General features: G+C 48.8%; 1 protein-coding gene across 3 annotated transcripts in view; it reads right to left on the minus strand.

Annotated features, from left to right (window-relative positions):
- Arntl (aryl hydrocarbon receptor nuclear translocator like) overlaps positions 1 to 24,929 on the minus strand; it is a 98,604-nt gene extending 73,675 nt beyond the window's left edge. For all 3 annotated transcript variants that reach the window (XM_041666297.1, XM_041666298.1, XM_041666296.1), the window contains exons 1-2: positions 24,789 to 24,929; positions 27 to 99 (exon numbers count right to left, since the gene is read on the minus strand). The gene's annotated coding sequence lies outside the window, so the exon portion shown is untranslated. The remainder of the gene's footprint in view (positions 1 to 26; positions 100 to 24,788) is intronic.
- Between the last annotated feature and the right edge of the window lie 282 nt (positions 24,930 to 25,211).

The raw sequence follows: 25,211 nt of genomic DNA on the forward strand, positions 1-25,211 counted from the left end.
GGTAAAAAGGCATCAAACAAACTTACCAATGAAGGCCTAGGGTTCCACATTTGAAACCTTAAATTTGGTTCCAAAAGCGTGCACTGTAGCCAACACCACCTGAAAGCAAGAAAACAAAGGTTTAGCTCTAAAAGAGAATGTTACATGTCCTTTTCCAACCAGTACTCTCCTAGGAAGCCAGCTCTGCTTCTATCTAGAAAATCCCAGCTTACCCTGCAAACTCACTGGCCGAAAGGCCTCCCTGGCGTCCCAGGTAACCCCCCTCCAGCTTCCATGGAACACTGGTGACATGTTTGTGGTAACACACGGTACACTATATATGGCAGGATTTCTCATTTGGGAGTGGGAGGGTTCTGGACTACTGATTTTTATGTGAGAGTTGTAGAATTTACCCTACTTCTTGAATCTGCTGTCTAGAACACTACAGGCATTTAGAGGCTCCTCAAAAAAAAAATGTGTAAAGTGGATGAGAAAACAACCCGTTCAGCTCCTTACCACACGCCTGGGTTCTAAACTTCTGCTACAACATGATTTTCACCAGAAGAATGCATGCCCAGTCCCATTGCTTTGAACAGGCAACAGTTTGCCAGAAGGATTAATGAGATTAATCTAAAGGCACACCTTGGCAATGACACGGCCCTGGGCAGAAACCTCTTCAGAGGCTCCCAGAATCAAAGCCAGGATATTAGGCCTGTACCAACTAGCCCAGTCTCACTTGGCGCTCTCAGCTCACCTGGATTCCCTAAATGGACCCTACTGTCCACAAAGACAAGACAGACAGTGAATCCTCAAACACAGAGGCCCCATCACCATCCACTCTAGTTCGGCATCTTTTTTCATTGGGCAATATACAGCTTGGCAGTAGTCAGTATGTTCATACTGTACGACCATTCATCCACCTACAGAATGCTCTTCATCTATAGAATGGGACTCTAGCTAAGCCCCTGGGACCAGAGAGTCCTGGGAAAGCAGCACGAATGAATGAACAAATGAGTGAATACACCGTGGGCCACTACAAGGGTACTCTCCTTACATCCTTTCCAGATTCATTTCGGCCCATCTTAAATCAATCCCCGTCCTCCCCCGCCACACACACACACTTCCCCTTGGGGCAGAAACTCAAACCTATCTGTAAGGTGAAACTTGAAGCTAAACACGTGACTGTGACCTGACCTTCAAGCCACTAGACCCATGGCCATGTCCTCCTCCCCCACTGCAGCTCTGGGCCCCATCTAATCACCGCTTTAGCACGACACTCTCCTGCCAAGACCCGCACACTTAGAAATGACTGACCCACTCACTTCACTAGCTCATTCTCTTGTTTCTTTCTCCTCACCTTTCCATTATTTTTCAGGCCTACTTTTCTCTCTCTGCTGTCACTTCCTGGTGGTCTATCTAGCCCGATTCAAATTTGACCTCCACACTCTATGCTTACCCGGATTTTTTCCCCCAGCTTGGGCCACTCCTTTGACCAACAGTCAATTGCTGTGGTCAAGTCAAAGGCCAAGGGCAGAGCTCTACATGGAGCACAGTGGGTGTCTCAGGCTCAGCACATCTAGCACAGACTCCAGCCCACCCAGACTAGCTCGTGACAGTCTGAACATCTCAGTACAAGGCAGCTTTCCCAGCTGCCACTCTCAGGATTCACCTTTTCCTCCTTATCCAATCCTCACCCAAGGTCATTCTCACCACCTCCTCTGCCCTCACCATTCTGGACTGTCACAACAGCTTCCTAATGGGGTCCTTACTTCTGCCCTCAGGGCCGTTCACACCTCGGACCGTGGCTGCTTCTCATTAGAGGAAGAAGTCTGTTACCACATGAGTCATAGCAGGTCACTTTGCTCAAGACTTCAAAGTCTTCCCTGCAAGGATGCCAGAGGGAAGAGGCATTTCTAAACCTCTAGACCCTGGGGCAGGTAACCAGGCAAGCAGGGTCTCCAGGCCAATGCACTCCCCAGCCCCCATATTATCATATTAATATGATATATAATATCATATTAACCCCCTTTTTTCCCTGGCAGTCCTGATGCTCTCATAGTCTCTGACTTCTTGAAGAAAGAAAACATTTGAAGGGACTGAGACAGGAAGCCAGTGTCCCCTTCCCATATGTCATCTCAAGCTTTCATGAGATATATGGGATGGATCTTCCACTACTTAACAACTTCCAACTCATGCTCTGGAGGGATCCAGAGCATGAATACTTAGCCCCCAAGGGGTGAAACCCTTTCTTAACCCTTTCTTCTTCCAGCCTCCAGCTGGAAGACTCACCAAGTCCTGTTCACCTTTCTGTCTCTACACCCTAACCACTCTTTTACCTACTGACACCCTAACTGGAAGTAAAATTCAAATGCAATCACTCAGGAGCCAGAGCTGGGGTCCCAGCAGCCCTCCTTGGGGCCTCCTAGCCCCTCCAGCCCTCTCTGTACACAGATTCCTAATCACTACTCCTTCCAGGATCTGGACCAGTTCTAATAAAATCTAAACAAAGAATTCATGCACTATTGTACCATACAATCTTCAAAACCTGTCTGAATAAGCCATGATATCCTCATTTCATCTGCCCTGGGTGCAGATCTCCTTCAACAGGCTTCTTGCCTGGACAAAGACAGGAACACTTCCCTCCCTGGCCCATCAGTGATTGGCCCCAAAGATAGGCACAAGCCAATCAGAGCTTTCTTCTAGAACTTATTGCCAGATGCAGAGAAAGGGTACACCCCCACCCACAAGTTGTAAATTGAGATTGCCAGTAGTGTGCCCTCAGCTTACCCAGAGGTGCCAAGATTGATGCCAACACAAGGACAGGGGATGGGAGCCAGATGGGTCATTGGCAACATCAACCCAACCCCCATTCCAGAGTTGAGCTTCCGGTTATAGACCCACTAAGTTCCCACTTACACCTCTCCTACAAGTGGGAATTTTATCCCGCTCATCTTTTCTTCCTTCGCTGTATCCTTATGTCAGAACAGTTCCCAGCATACTGTACTCAATCATTTATTAAGTAAATGAAGCAAACACATTGGCTGCAGGGTAGAAAGAATGGCGAAGTTCTACCATTTTCTAGCTATGTGGTCTGAAGTGTGTGCGTGTGGGTGTGTGTGCGTGTGTGCAAGTGTATGTGGAAACACATGTTTATGGAAGATGGAGCACCTTTGACGTTGTTCCTCTGGTTCTCGGGCACCTTGTGTTTTGAGACAGGGTCAACTTGCCAAGTACGCTAAGATGGCCAGAGGTCTGCAAGAAGCTGCCTGTTTCCAACTCCACAGCACCAAGACGTAACCACCATGACCCACCTTTCTACATGGGACCTGCACATCTAACTCGGCTCTTCAAGCACTTTACCTCCCGAGCCATCTCCCTCATCTTCTCTATCCTTTCATGACTCAGTTTCTCTGTAAAAAGAAGGGAAGCCAGGGTACCTACTCAGAGGGGTCACAGATGACTAAGATCATGAATGGAAAATCCCTTCCTCGGAAACAGCTCAGGCTCCCCAAATGCTAACTGCTCTTGTTATCAACTCCAGCCAGAGGCCCAGTCTAACCCTCCCTCATGGGTCATTAGGATGAAGACATAAAAAAGAAGGAAGAGTAAAAATAGATGGAGTCCAGTTAGCAACTGAGAGCATAGGGTAGGTGTTCTTACTTCATGGGAGCCTGCGGTGTGTGCCTTTAATGCCAGCACTCGGGAGGCAGAGGCAGGCAGACGTGTGTGAGTTAGAGGCAAGCCTGGTCTGCAGAGCGAGTTCCAAGATACCCAGGTTGTTACACTGAGAAACCCTGAAAACCGAAAAGAAAAATAAAGGATGGAAGGAAGAAAGGAAAGAAAGAAGAAAAGGAGGAAGGGAGAGAGGGAGGAAGGGAGAGAGAGAGGGAAGGAGGGAGGGAGGGAGGGAGGGAGGGAGAGAGAGAGAGAGAGAAAAGATAAAAAGAAAGGAAGGAGCTGATTGGCTATTTACAAGCACAAACTCTCCTGGGAGCAATCAGCCAACATTTAGTGAGATTCAAGATTTACCAGGAGTTCTCAGTAAATTACCAACGATCAGAGACCCAAGACAAGTGGTGGCAGAGAGGCGTGTGTGGCATGTGCGGGGAAAGTACTGCCACAGACAGCACCACCCAAGCAACGAGAGACACTCTGTGCCTTTTAAGAAGCAATTTTCACAGCAAAGCTTTAGAGGGCGAGAAGCCTCTTACATCGTGGGGACAAGGTAATAAGGCTATAAAAATGGAACCACACAGAACCCACATGGGCCCAATTTTCGAGGAAAAACAACGATTGCCACAGCGTTTGGAGTGGGGGAGGAGTCACACTTGGGTCTCAGCACGAAAACAGCTTTCAAAAGTAGTCAGGCTGCAGAAAAGCTCCTGGGTCTGCCCAGCGGGCAGGGCTGGCTCTCATCTGTCCCCTCTGTCCTGCTCCCTGCTTTCTACAGATTAAGGGTGGGACAGTGAAGTCCAGTGGCTATGCTCCAAGAACGCACAGCACCAGGCGGAACAGACCTTGCTGCCCCTCCCGGGGGCCTTTGGTCCCTTCTGTCCAGACTGCGGTTGAGCCCCCTGACCTCTGCAGCCCTGGTCCTTGCTGACAGCGTCTCTTCACCGCCTTCTACCCCTCTCTTGCATCCCTCAACCTCTAAGCACACAGCATTTGCCTCTTTCTAGCTCTCGTGCCCACTGTTTCCCGAATCAGAGCACCTGAGCAGAGCAGCTTCGTATTTAGCAACACAGAGCTTCAGAGTGTATGGGCGGGGTTACTAGCTGTATGATCCTGGGTATTAACTCATTGCTACAAGTCTTAGCTTACTCCTCTGTAAAATGGAGAGGCACACACGGCTCATGTGAGACCCTGTGTAGATTATATGATCCAGTTCACATAGGCTTTAGACTCATGCCCAGAACCAGCTGTACCCACAAAGGGTTACCCTAAAGTGCAAGTTGTGAACGCTGGGCCACATGCCCAATATTTTAACAGAACCTCAACCCAGCTCATGTTCTTAAACCGTGTTCTCTACCTGGGCCTTTTACATCTGCTGGAAATGCTTCCCTGCACTTCAGCCCAACATTTCAAGGTGCTGACAAAAAATCAGCCACCTCCACAAACCTTCCTGGACTCCCTGCTCAAGAGACAGAATCCCCACCCTTTCTTAAGAGGTGGGTGGGCTTGAATAAGCATCAGCTTTAGCCTGTTGCATGGATCCCACTCCCAGGCCACAAGTTTCTCAGGAACAAGGGATTCTGGGATCTTTTCCCCCAGTGTTTATTCCCTGCAACCTTATACGGTATGTACACTCAGTAAACATTTGCTGGCTTAAGATGAATCACAAGGCCTCGAGCCAGGGTCCACATAAACAGACACAGCAGAAAAAGGAGCAAGGCACTGTGGACGTAGCATATTCGAGGCCCTGGGTTCCAACCACAGTACTGAAAAAATAATAATAAAACCAGCACCCCAAATCCAGTGTTAACTTCAGGCTCTCCCCAGTACTAGGGACTAAGTCATGGTGTCTACTTGGTTTCACCATAGTCATTTCCTGATGGCCAACAGAAGCCACACATGCACAGTGCCCTCTACCACCTGTTCACTCAGGGGCCGTCTTCTCTTCCCTTCGAAAGGCTCTCTGAAGCCGGGCATGGTGGCGCACACCTCAATCCCAGCGCTAAGGATGCCAATGCAGGAGGATCACAAGGCCAACAAGACTTTGTCTCAAGAATTTTTTTTGCGATTGATTTCCTCGTCTTAGGGCATTTCTTAAAGCACCCTTAAGGGAATCCACGCTTCATTTCATGATTATTTTAATCAAAGCATCAGGTGTAGGGAGACAAACACCCTCAGTTTTCACAGGATGATTGCTTCTTAAGAGGATTTATTGATTCAACCTCCCTACATAGACAAATAAATTATGGCCACTTTTTGCTTATTCCTCCTTTCACATTAGTTACCCGGCTTCCTCACTCATAAAAAATACAACAAAGACCGTCTCCAGCATGAAGTGCAGTTTTCAAATACATTTTCGCAGCATTCTGTTTGAAAAAAGAAAACCCGACTCTTGTTGAATCTTGGGCCATTGCCATTAGCTAGATAAACGCCAACTTAATGAAAGGATTCTGTAATACACAAAGATGGCTTAATGCAGCATTAGCTGGAAGAACAACAATTAGAGGCGATCCAAAACCTGCTCCATTACAAGCTCCCAGCTCAGGGAAAACATCCTCTGGATAGGTAAAAGAGTATGCAGCCATCTTTAACAAGCCTAAGGCACAATGTTGAGAGCACAGGGACAGGACAGTGCCTGTCACCTGGGCTGCCCTAGCTGGAGCAGGACAAGTCCATATTTGGAGTCAAACTCTAGGAAAATGAAAGGAAAGGTCGGAGGGTCCTGGCGTGACAGTGGGAAAGACATAGATCACTGGCTGCTCTGGCTATTTGTCCCCTGGTCCTAGATGCCCACAAACACAAGCCTGTCCTTCCCCAGGGGCACAAGGCCCTGCCAAGCTCCTGTTTCAAGGACAGCGCTTCTCATCCCCCTAGAATGCTCTTCTATGTGATCTCCAATTCAATCAGCTCTGCCCTGCCTTGCCCAGTGGATTTGCGCAAGTAGCTGGACAGTTCCAGAGCTTCATTCTTTTGTCTGGGAACACTGGTGTTGCTTCCTAGGCCACAGTGCAGGCCCAAAGATAGCTCAACATGTAAGAGCAGTTACTGTTCTTCCAGAGGACCCAAGTTCAGCTCCTAACATCCATGTACGGCAGCTGGCAACTCTCTCTCACTTCAGGTCCAGGGATCTGACCCCAATTCTAGCCTCTACAGGAACCTGCAAGCATGCATGCACATCACACACTGACCCCATAAAGGGAGGTCTGAAAGTGCTCCTGTGCTGTAAAGAATGCAAACAGCCCATTCCAAATGGGAGCAATGATACCCAGAAGCTAAGCAACACCTGTATCCCCAAAACTCTTGGCAACATTCTCACAGTGACTAAGATGGGCCCCAAGACCCCAGAGCCCCAGGCAAAAGGCAAGAAGCAAATGGCTTCCTTGCCAAGTCTGCAAATTGAAGATACAGAGCCAATGCCCCCTTCCTGCTGAATACAGCTGAACCCCAAAATCATCCTGAGAACTAGAAGGAACTATGAAAGCAAAGCATGAAACAAAATCTAGCACATCTTGAGGAGAATCCATTTATCAATGGATTGATCCTCTCCTAGGTCTTCTGTGGGCATCTTTTTTATACACACAGTGAGTACAGATGTATTTTTACTGGAAGATAAGGATAACCAAATATGAATGGCAACAAGCTTCCTCCCCACCAAGAAAATCAGCTGTGAGCAGTAGCGGAGACTGCCAGCCCAGCAGGGGATCAAACCATCCTTGCATGAATGACTTCTAGTTAGCAGTTACAGCAGGTGGATGGAAGGGGGTGATAAAGCTTAGTTAGTTAACTGATTCCTCCAACTCTTTAAGAGAGTAAATAACTGGGCTGGAAAGGTGGCTCAGCGGTTAACAGCACTGGTTGCTCTTCTAGAGGATTGGGGATCAAGTGCCAGCACCCACATGGCAGCTCACATCTGTAACTCCAGTTCCAGGGCTTCGGACACCCTCTCACAGACACACACGCAGGCCAAAAACCAATGACCATAAATTTAAAAAAAAAAAAAATTTTTTTGTAGTTTCGAGACAGGGTTTCTCTGTAGCTTTGGAGCCTGTCCTGGAACTAGCTCTTGTAGACCAGACTGACCTCAAACTCACAGAGATCCACCTGCTTCTGCCTCCCAAGTGCTGGGATTAAAGGCACGCACCACCACCACCAGGCTAAAAATACATTTTTAAAGAGACAGAAAGAGAGATGAATAGCTTCAATTCTTCCTCACCACATCAAACAGGGATGAGATGATGAGATAAGCTTCAAACAAAGGCTTTTTACTCTTCAGTCAGCAAAGACCCATCACTGCGCCTATGGGAAGAAGACTGTTGTTTCTCCATAAAGCTACGGGTCCAAGAGCTTTCTAATGAAATCAAATCATCCAAAGAGTAGGACAAAGGGCCATGCCTCAAGATTTGACAGGAAGATCTAGAAGACTTCATGAGGATGTTCTAGGTAATCGCTGACCTTGGCCTGCCTTCAAGCTTTCCTGGGTACCTAAAGCTCTGTTCACAGTGATGTCCAAAGATCTCTGAGCACTAGTGGCCAGAATTTCAGAAACGACAATCAAGGTAATACTTTCTCAGTCTGTTTGAAGGCCTGAATCTGAGCTACCAAGAGAGGGATTGGGAATAAAGAGGAAGTTCAGAGGAGGAGTTCATTGAAAACAATGCCCTGAAGGCACCAGCTAATATACTATCTAAGCCCCCTTAGATGCTGAAAATAACGGAAGAGAAGATACAAGGCTGCCTCATACAAAGCCTCTGCATGCATTAATCTGGACTCTTACATCAAGACCGGCTTACTGCTCTTCAGAAAAGCTAGCGACTTACCCGAGGCAGCTCAGAGACAGTCACCTGGAATGGCCAAGCTAGCTTATGCCTTCAACTTGTGACTCTCCATCTGCAGGCCTGGCCTGGCTCAGGTTGCTGAAGCAACTTAGTCCTCCCGAGAGGTACCTTAGTCTCATTCCTCTACATCAGTGAGTCTCAATCTGTGGGTTGCAACCCTCTGGTGACTGCATATCAGATATTCTGCCGATCAGATATTTACATTACAATTCATAACAGCAGCAAAGGTAGAGTTATAAAGTAGCAACAAAATAATCTTATGGTTGGGTGATGATGTGGGATTTCCCTTTGTATGCTGTGAATACCATTGGTGAATAAAGAAACTGCCTTGGCCTGTTGATAAGGCAGAACTTAGGTAGGCGTGGGGAGGGGGCAGAATTAAACTGAATGCTGGGAAGAAGAAGGAGGAGTTAGAGAGAAGCCATGTAGCCCCGCCTCGTGGCCATACGCAGATTAATAGAGATGGGTTAGTTTAGGATATGACTTAGGCTATTGGCCAAACAGAGTTGCAAATAATATGGTTTCAGTGTGATTATTTCGGGGCTGAGCAGTTGCGAAACAAACAAGTGGCCTTATTGCAACAGTTGGGGGTCACCACAACATGAGGAAATGCATTAAAGAGTTGCAGCATTGGAAGATTGAGAAGCTCTGCTCTACACCAACAAGGGGAGTGGGGAGGAGCAAGGCCTTGGAATTAGAGTCCTGGGTTCCCATTCAAACTCTGGCCCTCCAGTGCCACTATTAACAGACACTTTTTTTTTTTTTTTTTTGGTTTTTCGAGACAGGGTTTCTCTGTGGTTTTGGAGCCTGTCCTGGAACTAGCTCTTGTAGACCAGGCTGGTCTCGAACTCACAGAGATCCGCCTGCCTCTGCCTCCCGAGTGCTGGGATTAAAGGCGTGCGCCACCACGGCCCGGCTAACAGACACTTTTTATCTCTCCTTTGGGGCCAGTCTCACAGCCTGTAATTATCTTCATTGTGCTCCTGCTTAGCTTCCTCTCTCCTAAAATCTTCTCTCAGCTAAGGCTAGGTCAGTGGCTCATCCTGCAGCCCAGCCACCACCTGGAGCAGAGACTGCCACACTACAGGATCTCAACAGATGAACGGCAGCCCGGAAACTGACTTCAGACACCGGTTGGACCGTTCCGAGAGCCACGGCTAAGCCTGCCATGCCACGTACAGGCCAAGTCCCAGAGGGATGCGCAGCAAGATGCCATCTTGAAGGTAAGGTCTGTGGCTGCCTCGGTGCCTCCAGTCAGTGCCTACAAGCGTCCTCTCTCCCGGTACAGCTCAGGCCACTCATCTAAGCAATGACAAAGCAGGAAGGGAAGCTGTAGGGAGGTGAGGACCACAATGAGTTCTCTTCAGAAGCCACTACCAGAAAATCAAAGCTGAGCATGAACGGAGAGATCAGGTATAGAAGGGATCTGGAAGAGCCAGGGGCAGCTGGTCCCCAGTGCAGGAGCCAGGGTGTTGTGATGCAGAAGAAAGAGTTGCACAACACAGTGAGACCCTGCCGAGAGAGAGAGAGAGAGAGAGAGAGAGAGAGAGAGAGACAGAGACAGAGAGAGAGATTGGTTTACCCAAGGAACAGGGCTGTGCAGAACTCCTTTCTTTAAGACAACTGCAGTCAGCGTGGCCAAATCACAGGCGAGTTGTTGGACATCCTTCCTAATGCATTAGAGGCCCCGATTCTGAGCTAACATGCAGGAGAGATATCTGACCCCACACATGTTCCCATTGTCTTAGTCAGGACGGAGTCTGGATCAGTCTGGGAGTACTTGAGAGTTCATAGCACAGGACAGGTGCAAAAACAAAAAAAAAAATTGTTTGGCTTGCAAATATGAACCTACTTATTATTTATAGGGCTAATTTCCCTTGCCTTTTATGATTATGAAAGTGATACATGCAGGGTTGAACCAAAAAAACCACACGGTAGGAATGGGCATAAAAGTCAGCTCTAATCCCACAAGGTGAGAAGCACTGTTAAGATTCTGGTGCCCTTTCCTCCTCTTATTAATGAAAACTTGAAAGAGATGGGAACGTTCTGTGACAAAGTTCAATAATGCATTTCCTTGCAGTGGAACCCACCACAATCACTGCACAGACTTCCCAGCAAGATGCTCACCCTTGGTGAACAAATAAATAATAAAACAAATAATAAAGTCAGGAAAAAAGCAACAAAATAAATTAACCTGATGGACCCCAATTTATTTACCAACAGAAAAAAAAATCTAATCACCACCACTCCTAGGATGGGCGTTCCCATCACATAAAAACACGAAGCTCATTTTTATGATTTCTTGTCTAGATTGTTTCTTCAAAGCAAAAGTTCTGAATAAACCACGTTTCAAATCAAAGGAATTTTATAAGTGCACCTGATTATTCTAAAGCAGGAAATCAAGTCTGGGTGGACTTAGGAAGGCCAGCAGCTCGGCCAGGTGATTTTAAAAGCTGGTTCCCATTTGTGGACTCTACCTTCAATTACATCATCTCCTGTCACCCACACAGTGGAACGGGCAGAGGAGTCTTGAGCCACCCAGTTGAGAGCTGCTCTAACGTTAGTTCTGATACTCAATAGCTACAGGGTTTTACACATGGGTTCACCTGCTTGGTCAGCAAAGAGTCTCGGGATCCTGCAGGAGGAGAGCTCCTTTGCACATGCCCTTTCCACCTCTTGCAATAGCCCTGCTCCATTCAGCAATGGGCCTGTGCCAAGCACTGGGTGGAGTATTGGGATACAGCACAGATGCTCCACCCGTTCCCATGGAGATGCAGGTGCAGAGTGGTCCCCATCCGTTAGACTCACACTACTCCATCACAGTCCTCTTCTGGATGATAAAACATTCACTGGAATGTTCTACTCAGGTCATAGGTGGAAGACCCATCTCAAACACAGGTCTCTGACTCCTTGGCAAGGGACCTTTCTACCAAGTCAGTTGCATTGGTAAACTTACTTCCTCTTGCTGACAACTTTAGTCTTTTTGGATTATTAAGAGCCCCTTCTGATGCCTGGGTACAAACTGGCTGCTGAGTTTGTGAGCAGTGAACTACCCTGACCTCTAGATGGCTTCCTAGGTTCTGGTCCCTGATCCTGGCACCATTCCCGCTTTCTTCCACATCAGACTCTACCAACCAGCCTATATTACCACCGCAATGGCTGGCTACCATCTTCCCTAATGTTCCAGCTCCTCTCCACCGTTAGGACCTCTCCCACCTTGGTTCTTTCCACGGGAGAAGGTAAGATGATGATTTTAACTTCAGCCACCAAGACACCAGGCCTCAACAAACACCCTTCACTCTGAACTGGCACGTAAGAAGTTGCCCTCCACCTGGGCTAAGCTATTGTGGACTGTGGGGTCTGTGGGTCTCCTTAACAGAGGAACAAGCCCAAGTAGCTTGAATGACACCAGTTCTACACACCCCCAGTAATGCCCCTTGATAGCCATTAAATACTTCAAAGGGTGTCCAAACCTGTGTATGAAAGTGTTCATTCTGTGTTATCTCATGGAAATCTTTTGAATAAAGGATCACCAGGACCTCAAAGGCGAGTTCTGCCCCGATCAGAGGAAAACTGGGAGAACACGAAAAAGGAAATCAGTTTTTCCATTTCCAGCAAAGGCACTGCAAGCTGAACTGAGGGCCAAGGCGAACGTCTCCATGGAAACTTACCATAGGAGCTTGTGTTCCTGACCAAGAACTCCATGGTCAATTTCTTTTAAAAAATTATATAAACTTCATGTTCTGTCATGGGGAATCTTTTTTTTTTTTTTGTCAAAGCCTTGGGATCTTGTTTTAAGATAGGAGGCTTCTGGCCCAGGAATCTACCGCAAAGGACGTGTGCATACTGTGTGTCACCTTGGGGAGGTATGCATCGCATTGGCTGAACCCCAGACAAGAGGCAGTCAGGTGATCTTTTATTTACTGATTCTGCAACAGTATAGCACACAGCACATCAAGTCAATCCTTCTTGCAGGTCCTGTAGGCTTCTAAATACAGTATACAGAACATTTAAGGACAGCTTTAACAAACAAGGGGAAGGGGAAACTTGGGTAAGCTTGGGTAGAATGGAAGCTAGTCAGAAATGCAACTTGGAAGCCTAGGTCTGCCACTGCCCAGCTGTGGGGCCCCTGGACAGTGACTCACACCCTCCAGAATAACCCCCCAGTCTACAAATGCAGACTCCCTAACACCTGTCTCCCTCCCCGGGTCATCGCAGAGACCAAACGAGCCACTGTCTATAAAAACTCCTTAGCGAATCGGTCGGGAATGTTAGATAGCATTGTTGGAAAAGGCTTTTAAGAGCATCACCCAGAACCCCTAGTGGACTAGACGCTGCCCAGCCACTCTTAGAGACCTAGAGACATCTCTTGTCCAGTTGCTCCTTATGGACTAGCTGGCATAGCTGGCAAGAGTCAGTCTCTCTGCTGCGTTTCATCACTGGAATCCATTTGCTCACCAGCCACCGAGCAGCCAGCAGGACATCAGTGAAGAAAAGAGAGCCGCAGTGAGCTGGGGCCACCGCGTGGTGATACATCTATCAAGCAAAAAAGGGGGGGGGGGGTCCCGAGCCCCACTGTGGTGCGAGAAGCCCTCAGACTGAGAGGGGAAGCATTCTGCAGTTCAAGAAATAAAAAGATGGCAGTTGTTTAAAAAAAAAAAAAAGAAGGCTCTCAAGTAAGACTGGGGTTTAAACTCCAGATTTTCCATACAGCACACATTATCGGAAGTACCCCCTTGAGATTCAGACTCCCTAGCAAGAGGAGAACTATGCCACCCACCCCACAGGACTGTCATGAAGAGTGAGGTGAACATCCTAGTCAGCACTCAGCGTGATGCTTGGCATATGTCAACAGCCAAGGGCTAGGTACCACTATTAATACATATGAATGCATAAATTATGCTGATGAAGCTAAGAGTTGGCAGGTCGCCAAGAAAGGCTTTGCTACACCGTGGCAGCTACAGGCTTTACAACTGGCTATTACCTGGACAGTGTGCTGGCTCATTTATTAATCCTAGGCTAATGGAGGTTCTTCTGGAGCTCTGCCTAATGCCCGAGGACAGAAAAACCATCCAAGAATGCCTGGACAGTCAGCTGTTTTTCTGGTTTGGAGCTGTCCATCACTATGCTGAGAGACGGTCCCAGAGAAGAAAATATTCAAGTGACTATCTATATCTAAGTGTTTCATCCCTGTCTGGGTGAACGGCTCTCCATCTCTGGGTACAAAAGAGTAACTCTCTTTAAAGCATGGCCCCAGAACTGGAGATACAGGTCATCTGGCAGAATGCTTGCTCAGCATGCACAAAAATCCTTGGTTCAACCCTTCGCACCGCACAGAGGGCGGTGGCCCGCGCCTGCAATCTCAGCATTTGGGAGCTGGAATCAGGAAAATCAGGAGTTCAAGGTCATCCTCAGGTAGACAGAAAATTCAAAGCCATCCAGGGCACACAAGACCCTGTTCTCAAACAAAATCAAAAATGTTCCTAGTCAACAAAGCAGCCTGAGTCAGCACCCACATAGTGGACAGCGCCACCTCTTCCCGCCCTGGAGGGGGCTCAGCTTTGCTCCAACACCTGTAAAGGCTAGCACACTCTTGCTGGTTAGGACTTCAAAGCCTTCATTCTTCCATTATCTCTCTCAAGCATCAGACCCACCCACGCTGTGAAGCACTGGATAAGAATTATTTTACCAGCTCAACAGACGATCAGGCTCAGTCTGAGACATCAGTGATCTGCTTAAGGGATGGTGGCTAAGAGTGGAAGCAGCCTAGAATGCAGGCTATTCCAATCCTACTCCAGGGCTCCCTACAGACAAAACGTATTTGTTTTTAAACATTTGCCTTCCAACATGATGCTTTGCCTCTGAAGGACTCATGACTGAGGTATCTGGTCGCAGTGCAGTGTAGATCACACACTTAAAAGCCACGTATGCTGGCAGATGCTGGCATGCTGCAGACCTCTAAAGATGAACCGATAACAGTCATGCCAACTACCATAACTGTCAATTAACTTGGGCTTCAATTCCCTCCAATCAGACCTCAGCTGCATGTAGCCCTCTATGCTCCAATGTAACTGCAACATTCACACAAGGCTCATGCGTGAGTAATTAAGGAGTATTAGCATGTCATAACACAATAATTTCATGGGTTTTTCACTGCCTGCCAGTCTCAACTACTCTGATAGGTGTCTCTTTACTTTTCCTGTTGCTGTGCTAAAATAAAATAATAAACAAATAGTAAAAACTCACAAGGGGCCAGTGAGAAGGCTCCATGGGAAAAAAAATCACCTGCTATCTAATGACAAAAACCTAATAGCCTGAGTTCAAGTGGGACGCAGGGAGATGTGACTCCACAACATTGTCCCTTCCACATGCATGCTCACGGATGTGCATCCAAACACATATGCAGTAATGATAATAATGGTGATGAACACTTGATTTTTTAAATATATACCAACAAAAGCAACTTAAAGGAGAAAGAGGTTATTTTGGCTCATAATTCCATCATGACAGGGAGCTTGAGAGGCAGCTGGTTCCATGGCATCCACACTTAGGAGCAGAGGGAGATGAATAGAATACTTACGCTCAAGTTCCCTTTCTCCTTCTCATTCGGTCTGGAACTCCAGCCCACAGAATGGTACCACGCTCTGTGAGTGGGCCTCCCTTAACTAAACTAGTCAACATAAACAGAGGCCAACCTAGATAACCCTCACCAGTGTGCTTGTTCCTAGGACATCCTAGATATCCCCCCCCCCAACCCCAGATAGAAGTCAATATTAACCATCACAGCTGGTGTTCTGGTTTCATTCTGATGTTGTGGTAAACCCCTATGGCCAAAAGCAACTCAGGAAGGAGAGGTTTTATTTCCTCTTACACTTCCAGTTCATGATCTATCATTGAAAGAAGTCAAGGCAGGAGCCTGCGGGCAGAAACCATGGCGGAACGCGCTTGCTTGCCAGATCACTCTTGAGCTTCCTCCCGCCTAGGGACGGTGCCTGAAATCAGTCATCAAAACAGGCAATCCCTCATAGACACAGCCTTAGCCATGTGATCTGGGCAATCCATCAACAGGAACTCTCCTTTCAAATGACGCTAGGCATGGAGTTGACAGCTGGGTCTAAATGGTCACTAGGCAAACCTTGACTTGCCACTGACTTCCCTTTTTCCCTGTCATATAAGTGGGTTAAACACAGGCAGGCCTCGACGAATCTTCCAAAGTTCAATTCCCACTTTAGAACCCTCCCTCTAGGTTAGCTCACCTCTGCATGCCCTCTCATCCTTCCCACCTCTGTCTCTTGAATTATCTGTACACATTCACAGCCACCTCGGAAGGACAAGCCCTACCCTCGTTGGTGTGCTGGCTGAACTCAGGTCCTCACAGGTGCTCATCCTGTATTTTACAAATGATCCATCTCCCCAGTCCGCGGGATGTTCTTTCAGGAAATAAAACTGCAGGCTCCTGGGTCACAAAACAAGTCAGATCTGCCCCTGTGTCTAGTCTGGTGCTTGGCATATAGCCCTTCGGACATCCACTGACTAAATAATGACATGTTGTTATACCCGAATAAATGTACAGCAAGTGTTGTTTCCATTGAGGAGGCTCAGCCACTGCTAAGCTATGCTCTGGAGTCAAGGAAAGACATCACAAGATGAATGTCAGGTGAACAGTTAACTCCTTCATCAGAAAAAGGTACTCATCTCCAGCCAACATGGAGAATACAAAAAACACAGATGCCCAAAGGAATGGCTACCTAGACTTCGTCTAAGTACATGCAAGAGCAAACAAACCCTTGCATATGTCCTGTAACAAGGCAGGGGCATCTGGGGTTTTCACAAAGCTCAATCCACCTGTTGAATAAATAAATAAATAGGTATTTATTGAGCAACTGATCTGTACAGACACCAGCTCAGCGGCTGGTCGTGGGACATGGCGGGGTGTAAGCAGGTGACATTCCTGCTCACATTCTGGCACCCAAGGAAGAAGGTGAGGCTCCATGCAACCCGCAGCTCCACAGTGAAGATCCCAGCACGGTGTCTCCTTGCACAGATTCCTTCTGTGCCTTCAGTGAGGGGGTGACAATGACCACGCGGCTCACAGCTGACCAGACCTGGGCAGCACTGAAAGTGCCCTGTCACTCCAGTGCGGCAATCCTTCGCTCAGAACGCACTGAGGACAGACGGTACAGCTCGCTCACCTCAGTCACTTTTCAACACTGCCAGCTGAGCTCAGCCACGAACGTCACTTAAATATCAAATGTCTCAAATGGCAGAGTGACCCAGGATGCCAAAAGCAGGACTCAGGAGTGGGAAGGGAGGGGCAGCGTGTGGTGAAAGGATGGTTTTTTCCCCCATGGTAAAACCCTTTCCTCCTTTGAAGCAGAAGTTGCTTCCATCATCCCCAGCCTTGGGCTCCTTCCCTCCAGCAGGATACTGAAAATAGATTTGCATTTAACATTTAAAACTGTTTTGGATCCCACACTCTTTTAGCTCTGTTCTCGGCTGCAAGCTCATCCCCGGCCCTGAGCGTTCTCACAAGTGTGTTTCACAAGCAAACAAACCAGTCACCGTGTTTATACCTAAGAGTCCAAAGAAAAGGTGATTTACATAATGATATGGGAGATTAGATGACCAAGAACACACAATTCCTATCTGGACCAAAAGTTCTAGGAAAAAAATCCTTTCAACTCATTTAGAAAGACAGATAGGGCGGGGGGGGGGGTGGAAGCAAAACTGCTGAACACCAGCCAAGGGAGCTTCTAAGCTCCCCTTGTCCCCTGCCAGGTACTTCTAGAAGAATTTGAAGGGGGCCATTTCAAAGTAGGCTTACACGATGAAGGTCATGTTTTGTTTTCCTATTACTCTTCAAATACCCAGGATTCTGTAACTGAGAAGACCCCGTTCTCAGTTACAGAATCCTGGAACTTTTTGGAAGTTCCAAAAAGAATATTCCTCCTGAAGGGTCTTAGCACGTCACCACATTGACTCGCAACACCCTCCACTCTGAGTTCTGTTGTCTCCTCTATAAAACAACAGACCAACTCTCGAGGGCAGAGAGGTTAGGGAAAAAATTCCTTTCTAAAGCCTTCTGACAGGCTGGAAACCAGCAGAGGTTACTAAAATAAACAGCTAGAGCCAGCAGTAAATAACGGTAACGCACGACAGACGACGGCCTCGCAAGCTACACTTAATTAACACTAACATGCTTTAGAACGAAGCCATACGGGTTTGGCTACAGCTGTCCCTAAGTGGCTTTCCTGAGCTTGACAGGGAACCAAACCATTATTTAGCTTGGTTGCCTTTTTTTTTAAATATAGACAAACTTATACTAAGCTTCCATCAACTGCATTACAAATAAACTTTTAAAACATTGAAGATGAGCATGCATACCAAACAATATACAGAAGTCCGCATTAAATATAATAAAAACAGTAAGGGGCAACGGCACCTGTCAGCAGTACATCTATGAGGGAACCCTTCAAACCCTTAACTTGTTTGCATGCGACACGGCATATAAACAATGCCTTGCCTTTCACAAAGAGCCTTCTAAGCAGGGAACAGCGAACCACTAGCTATGTGATTAGGAGCAAATGCTTTAATGCCTATGCCCAGGCCTTTGACTCTGGGCTCAAGGCTCCTGAAAAGAGAAAGGAAAGAGAAAGCATTTGGCCACAGAAACTCAGACCCTTACAGCAGCTCTTACTTCCCTGGGCAATCAAGCTGCCTCCAACAGCAGGACCTTGGTACCTGCCAGACCCTCCTCCATGGAAAATGTTCCTGTATCTTTCGGAAGCTCAGCTCAACTCATCTTCTCAGTGAGGTCTTCCCTGAGGACCCTGCTAAATCATGTTCCCTGACAGTGTGCATGTTCCTTAGTGTTTCAGTCCCTTTGGTTCCTCTGCATGTCTCTTCCACACAAAGCAGAAGCCTGTTTGGGTCACTTCTGTGCTCAAAACAGCTACTCACCTGGAAGCCTCCAGGAAACCCCACTGAAAGAGTGGAGGAGTGGAGAGAGAGCAGGAAGTGAGGGGGAAGTGAGAGGGAGACAGTTCAGCATCAAACTATTGAAAAGGGAAGGAACTGACCACTCTGATTAGGCTGGAGATGGCTGCTGCCAATTGTGAAACAGCATTGCTTTGGAATAAATGACTGACCAGCAAAAGGAGAGAGCTGGGGTGAGCGATTCAAGGCAGGCAGAGGAAGGGAGGGCGAGAGGAAGGCCTCTCTGCTCAAGAGATCATGAGCTAGGACATTCAACAGGAGAGACCAGGACACGGCGTGACAAGCAGCAGGGAAGCTCAGGCACTGGGCTAATAATGGAGGTTGGAGACGGAGCAGGGATGGCCTGGAGGCGCAGAGGCAGCCTTGAGAGGCCCAGAAGACTGGACACAGGGCATCTGTTCCTAGAAGGCCCTGCCTGGTCCTACAGAATAGAGAAAAGGCGAAGGAGTAGAGAGCAGAGCCAAAAAGCAAAAACAGGTGGTATTGGTCTAAGTGAGGAGTAAGCAGCTTGGCACAAGGGAGACAGAAGTCACCAGGATGTCACAGCATCTCCTCTCGTAAAAGGCAACTTCCAGCCCCTCTCACAGCAGCACCCAGGCCAGGGCCAGGGCCATTCCCACCCAACCTGCTCCAGATCCCCAGCCAGGAGAGCACTCGGGGCAGGGCATCCCTTTCCACACTTGTCAATCAGAGGCTGAGCTGCTCCAGAGTCAGTGATTACTACCTTTGGGGGTATACAGCTGAACATTATATAACCCATTTTTTATGTAACAGGTTCTTCACATAAAACATTGTTCCCTTCGCTATCTAAATGTATTCAGAGGAAACAACCGGCATTAAAAACATATATATCTCCACCACGGCTGGGTTACAGCAGTGGCTTGCGGGGCGTGTCTTTGGGATAAGGAGGACAAAGCTGAGAGACTTTTGAAGTCTCCTCCTTGGAGAGAGCTCCTAGATGTCTCTGACAGGACCAGTGTCAGGGAATCCCTTCAGGAAGCTCATGTCAAACAGGGATCCCGGAGAGGAAGAGGCTGAGCGGCAGGGGCTTGCATGAGAGCCTCGGAAAGGCAGGAGAAAGCAAGCGATAACAAACTGACATCGCAGGTGTAGGAGGATGCTCACAAGCCCTTGTAACTGCTACTGAGATAATATCCAAACATACGGCCCTCTTGTGCCAAGACAAGGATGCCAGCACTGCTGGAAGGACAGGACACGCCATGCTGTCAACAGCTGGGACTGCTTCCCAATCTCTGCAAGGCTAGAGGGCTCCTAGCTTGATGTCTGGGACGTGGGATCTAACACCCTGTCCCTCCCAGCAGGCTCTGGAGTCTACCAGACAGACAAATCCTGGCCCATCCTTAGCCATTTGGTAACCCTGAGCAGTTTACAGAGCCGCAAATAAGGACAGCAGTGTGACCTCACGAGAGAAGACCATGTGAAATCAATAAGCCTGAAGTAAGCAACACATTTACGGGCACATGGAAAATGCCCAATTAATGTTAGCTACTACTGCCATAATTATTTATTCCTCTTTCTCAGCTGAAGCAAATCGGACTCAAAGAAGCTCACTAATTTGTCCAGGTCCCACAACTGAAACAGTGGTGAAAGGGATAAATACATACAAATGTTTACTCAGTGTATGACCAAAACAATATTAACCGGAATATTAAGTCAGACAGAACCTTCTTTACCCAGGCAGAACAAACAGGAGTTTACAGAATTTTAAAAGAACAGCATGCACTCAGGTAAAAATCATTTGCCGTTATCATCCCGCACCGGGCATTCCCCCATTCCGGCGCTCAGCAGTCCCCCGAAAGCCATCCCCCTATTAAGACTCAAACACTCCTTCCCAGGACCTCTCTGCAGTGTCCATCCCTTCTCCCCCAGTCTCCAACTGGGATGGACACCAGACAAATACATCCTGGAAGCCTCTTGTGTCTATTATTTGGAAAGAACCAAATGAACTCTCCTCAAAGAGCTCAGTCTGGGCAAATAGGCCAGAGTCCCAGGGACAGTCCAACATGATACAGAACACAGTAGAACCTATCATCCTAGAAAAGGGTCAAGGGCTAGGGACACCGCTGCCAAGTGTGGGGAAAGTCAAGACAAAGACAGCTCCTAAAGGTCCAAGTACCCGAGCTGGAACAGAAGAGAGTGGCTATGAAGACTGGGAGGCTGGGAGGACCAGGCCTAGGGCTGGTGCTTGGGATGGACCACCCCGTAGCTTGGCTGGACAGTCCTGTGTGCACGAGTATGGACCAGCATGTGGGCTGGATGTGGAGAGTTCCCCATGAGAGAGTGAGGAACCTGGCAGAGCAAGGGGGAGTAACACCACTGAGCCACTTCAAACTGTGGTGACCTTGACACACATGTCCCATATCTTAGCTCATCCAGTCCGCACTGCAACTCTGGGAACTGGGGTAGGTCCTATAGGGAAGATGTCGGGATACAGAGAAAAAGCCAGTTGGCCATCAGGTATGAAGGTTGAAAGCAGAAGCTGAGATAGGAAACAGTTGGGACTCTTACCCACCTAACAAAACTGCCTGGTCGAACATCTGGGGGAGAAGGGTATGAGGGTCCTAGGCTCCTAGGTGGTATGCTGATGCAGGGGAGTGATGCTAGGCTTGAAGACACTTTGCAAGCCTGTAACCCCCACAGCCCCTACAGGGAGGGGCCACTAGAGCTAGCTACAGGACCCGCCATAGCAAAACCGGGAGGAAGCAGGATATGACTAGAGATGGGACTCCAGGTGAGGCGGGGGCAATGTGAGCAACAGAAGATAGATGCTGACCTTCAGCAGAAGCGGAAAGAGGATCAAGAAAGCAATGTCATCTAAAGGTAGAAGGAGGGGGTGACTTCCAGAGAAGAAAGACACGTGAGATCAAGCTGCGAGGGGACCAAAGCGACCTGGAGGTCAATTAAAGGTTTAGAAATGACACCGAGTATGAGGAAGAAAGTCGGGAGAAACACCAGAGAGGAGAACGTTCAGCTCTAGGGGAGTCTGGCACCCAGCAAGGGGACATCCAGACTCAGGGACGCCTGATATGGACACGTGGAAACTGCCTAGGGTCCAAGAGGCTCCCAATAGGTCTGTTTCTTCCTATCCCTGAATCAAGACCAAGGTTCTTCTGACACTGGTGAGGAGCCCAAAGGCAAACAGTACAGAGGACATTCTGGTGACAGGAGCCTGGCGGAGGTGGGAGGGAGTGGCAGTTGGCACTGAGGAAAGGCTTCCTGTGTGCTAGGCATTTGACCCGCATCAGGTCCTGCCATCCTCTCACAGACTCCAAGAGGAGGGCATCGTCACTATGCCAGCCAGACAGCACCGAGGTCAGAGAAGTCAAACACTTGTCCAAAGTCACACAATCTCCCTCTGACACCAGAACCCAGGGGCTCCTGCGCAAGAGAGCTTCAGTAGGAAGAGGAATGTTTTCTACCCACTGAGAAGCAGCGGGGAGGGGACAGGAGGAGAGCAGACAGGTGTTCTGAAAAGGAAAACCTAGCTGAGGCGCTTAAGTCAGAGCAGGTGGATGGAAGGGAAGAGAGACGGTCATTTAAAAGGCTATTTAGAGTCAGTCTGCGCCTTATGACGATGGGCAAGACCAGCAGAGGAGGGCAAGCTTGTATCCCTGAGCTCTTCATTCAGCCTCAAAGTCTAGAAAAGGTTTTCTCTTCTCTAATCTCCCCTGCAAACACCTACTTCAGATAGCATAACACTGCAGTCACTGTCTGAAAGCTGCAGGGCTGTGTGTGGTGAGGGCTCTTTAATCTTCACATCCCCTACCACAGTGGTGATGGCAGAGTCACAGAAAGATAAACGCTCATGGATAGAAGACAGGCTGCCCACCAAAGACAGATAAAACCTTTTTTTTTTCATACTTATATGCAGCACTGTTAAATGCGGCCATGTCTCTCCATTTTCGGGTATATGAATCCCAGCGAGGCTGGTGATGGGAAGGGATAAATCTGAAAACACGGCCACTTCCTTTTCCTGCCCCATGGCACATAAACCTCTTCTGCAAACTGCAGAGATACGGGTGATCCGTCATCAATTATAATTCACTTGAAATGGATCCTTCTAAACACCATCTGTTGATCAGCTTAACTTTTCCAGGAAGACAGGACTTTCGCTCAAAGGTTCTGACAGCTCCAGGAGGTAAATACCTACCCTAATTCAAATCTATTAAATATTTAGTGGCATGTAGAACCTAAGAGTGGTAGAAACCTTTGACATCCTTTAGTTCAACTGTCTGAGACTTTCTATCTGAGGCAAACAGAATCCAGGAAGGCTCCAAAAGGCAGAGCCTGGGCTACAGTCTAGCTGCCTTCTAACCCAGGTTTCTGCTCTTCCACGCCTTATCGGAGCCTCTCCCATTTTAAACAGCAGAGATTGGAACAAAGTACAAATTTAACTGCTGTTTTAACATTATCATTATTCACCAGCGACGTCTAAGATAGAATCAAAATGCCACTACAGATCCAGCTTCCGCTGATACACTCAACTTCAAATCTGCCTAGGAAATTTCGAACCCTTCTAAATATGTCCAACAAACCATTTTAAAGATTTGGCAATAAAGTGAACCCAGGAACAAAGCAGAATCCGAAAGATTACATTTTGTATTTTGAAATATATATATATATATATATATATTTGGAACTTCTCTGGTATGGAAATCAAATTTAACAGCAGTGATTTTCCCCCTTTCATGCAAGCACAGGGAGTCTGAGATTATTCAAAACTGCTCAAGAGCAGCAACGATTATTTTAAGCTCATGATTCAACTGGTACATTAATTAGAAAATCCACCAACCCAAATTGACAGATCCTGGTATCAATGGGAACTTAAGAATAAAAATAATAGTTGCTAAGTAAAAATAGACTGAAAGGGGGCACGGCAGCAAATGACAGAAGGACAAATGATAAGCAAAAAAAGAAAAAGTTGTGCAAAAAAAGGCATTTAATGATCTGTTTTCCTGGACAACAGCCCCCCCCCCCAAAAGACACACAAAAAAAACAAAACACGAAGATCTTGGCAGCACCGGTACTGTCAAAAAATAGTTGCTCGTGAATACAGAATCTGATTTTTGGAAGCTGGATGAGAAAACGTAACTAATATTTTCTTGCTGAAATGTGTAACAAGACAGGAGAGGAGCCATGACTGAAAGGGCCAAAGGGCCAAAACTAAGCTAGGTGAGAGCGAAAGGACTGGAGAGCTTAAGATGCTCAGGGAACAGGTGTGGGGTGATTATGTCAGTTCGGTCAGAACAAACCTGACAACAGACACCCGTGTCCAACGCAGCCCTTCCTTACCACGCCCGGATCGCGACCCGCTCCGCGACCCCCCGCGGTTAGCTGCCCTGTGGCCCCAAGTCTCGTAAAATTCACTTTCTACTTCTCCCAGCAAATCCGATCTCCCCAAACTGTCAACGCCGGGGCAATCTCCAGTAGAAACCTTCCTCTTTCCCGATTATCTATCAAACCCGCATTTGAGGGCAGCCTCGCTAGGTCCTCCGCGGGTTTCCTGGACGCCCATTCGGGCGCAGGACACTGTCCCACGCCATCGGGCACCTGTTCGCAGACTCAATGACCCATCCATCCTCCACAGCCGCCCGGATACCGGACGGTGCAGGACCGACGGCCATCCGCACACTGGAGTGGGCCTGGTCCGTGCCCGCCAGGGAATTATCGGGGTCCGCGCTAGCCCCATGACCGGCAGAAGGGACGGGCAGGCACGAACGCCCAGACTCGACGGAGACGCCCTCCCTGCCCCCACCCGGCTCCGGAGAGGGAAATGCCAAGGGGTTGATCGGGAAAGCGCTGCAAAGCATCGTTCTGCCCGCGTCCTAGCCATCCCTTTAGGGACCTAGAAGCTCCCGGGGATGCATCCCGGAGCTCGTTGCGGGCTCGGGTCATCGCCACCGCCGGGCATTGCTGTCTCTTTAAGAGGCTGCGGGCCGCCCCCTCCCAGGCCAGGTGGAGACGTCCGCACGGGGAAGGTGGGCGCGCCCACCGACCGCGTTCCCGAAGCCCCCCCTAGCCCTCCCTCGCCCGCCGCGCAGCCCAGGCAGGGAAGATGGGGGTGCGCGGGCGCGGCGCCTTTAAGGGGCGCAGCCTCCCGCGGCCGGGTGGGGGCTGGGTGTCGCACGGGCCCTTTAAGGCCGGCAGCGGGCACGTCGGGCAGGGATCCAGGCGGCCGGGCTGCGCCGCGGGCGGGGACGGGGGCGGGCGCGCCGGCCCGGGAGCTCGCGACCCCCGACGGGACGCCCCGGGACGGCCGCTGCCCGCAGCTGTGCCGACACTCACCGTGGCTCGCCGCGAGCGCCCGCGCCCGCACCCGCACTCGGATCCCGCGGTGGCGGCGGCGGCAAGTCCGGCGCGGGTAAACAGGCACCTCCGTCCCTGACCTACTTTCTGCCTTCCCTAAATGTCGCACCACTAACCTACTTTCCGACCAATCCGCTCCCCGCCGGCCCAGGCCCGGCCCCCCGCCCACCAATCGCTGTGCCCAACCCCCCTTCCCCGCCCACCAATGGAGGAGCCGCGGAGCCCGGATACCTGCCTCTTCCCGCCAGCCAATCGGAGCGCTCGAGCCGAGCGGTCTTGGCGGACAATCCAGACCAATCTGCGTTTGGCTCCGCGTCGCGCTAGCCAATAGCTTGACCGATAGAGAAGCTACTGACCAATGGCAAGACGGCAGGGCTGGTTTACCTGCTACTTTCTCTTTAC

The sequence above is a fragment of the Microtus oregoni genome, unplaced genomic scaffold (assembly GCF_018167655.1).
Source record: "Microtus oregoni isolate MIOR12 unplaced genomic scaffold, Mior012 000016F_ref0000370, whole genome shotgun sequence".
In the NCBI taxonomy this organism is placed as follows: domain Eukaryota; kingdom Metazoa; phylum Chordata; class Mammalia; order Rodentia; family Cricetidae; genus Microtus; species Microtus oregoni.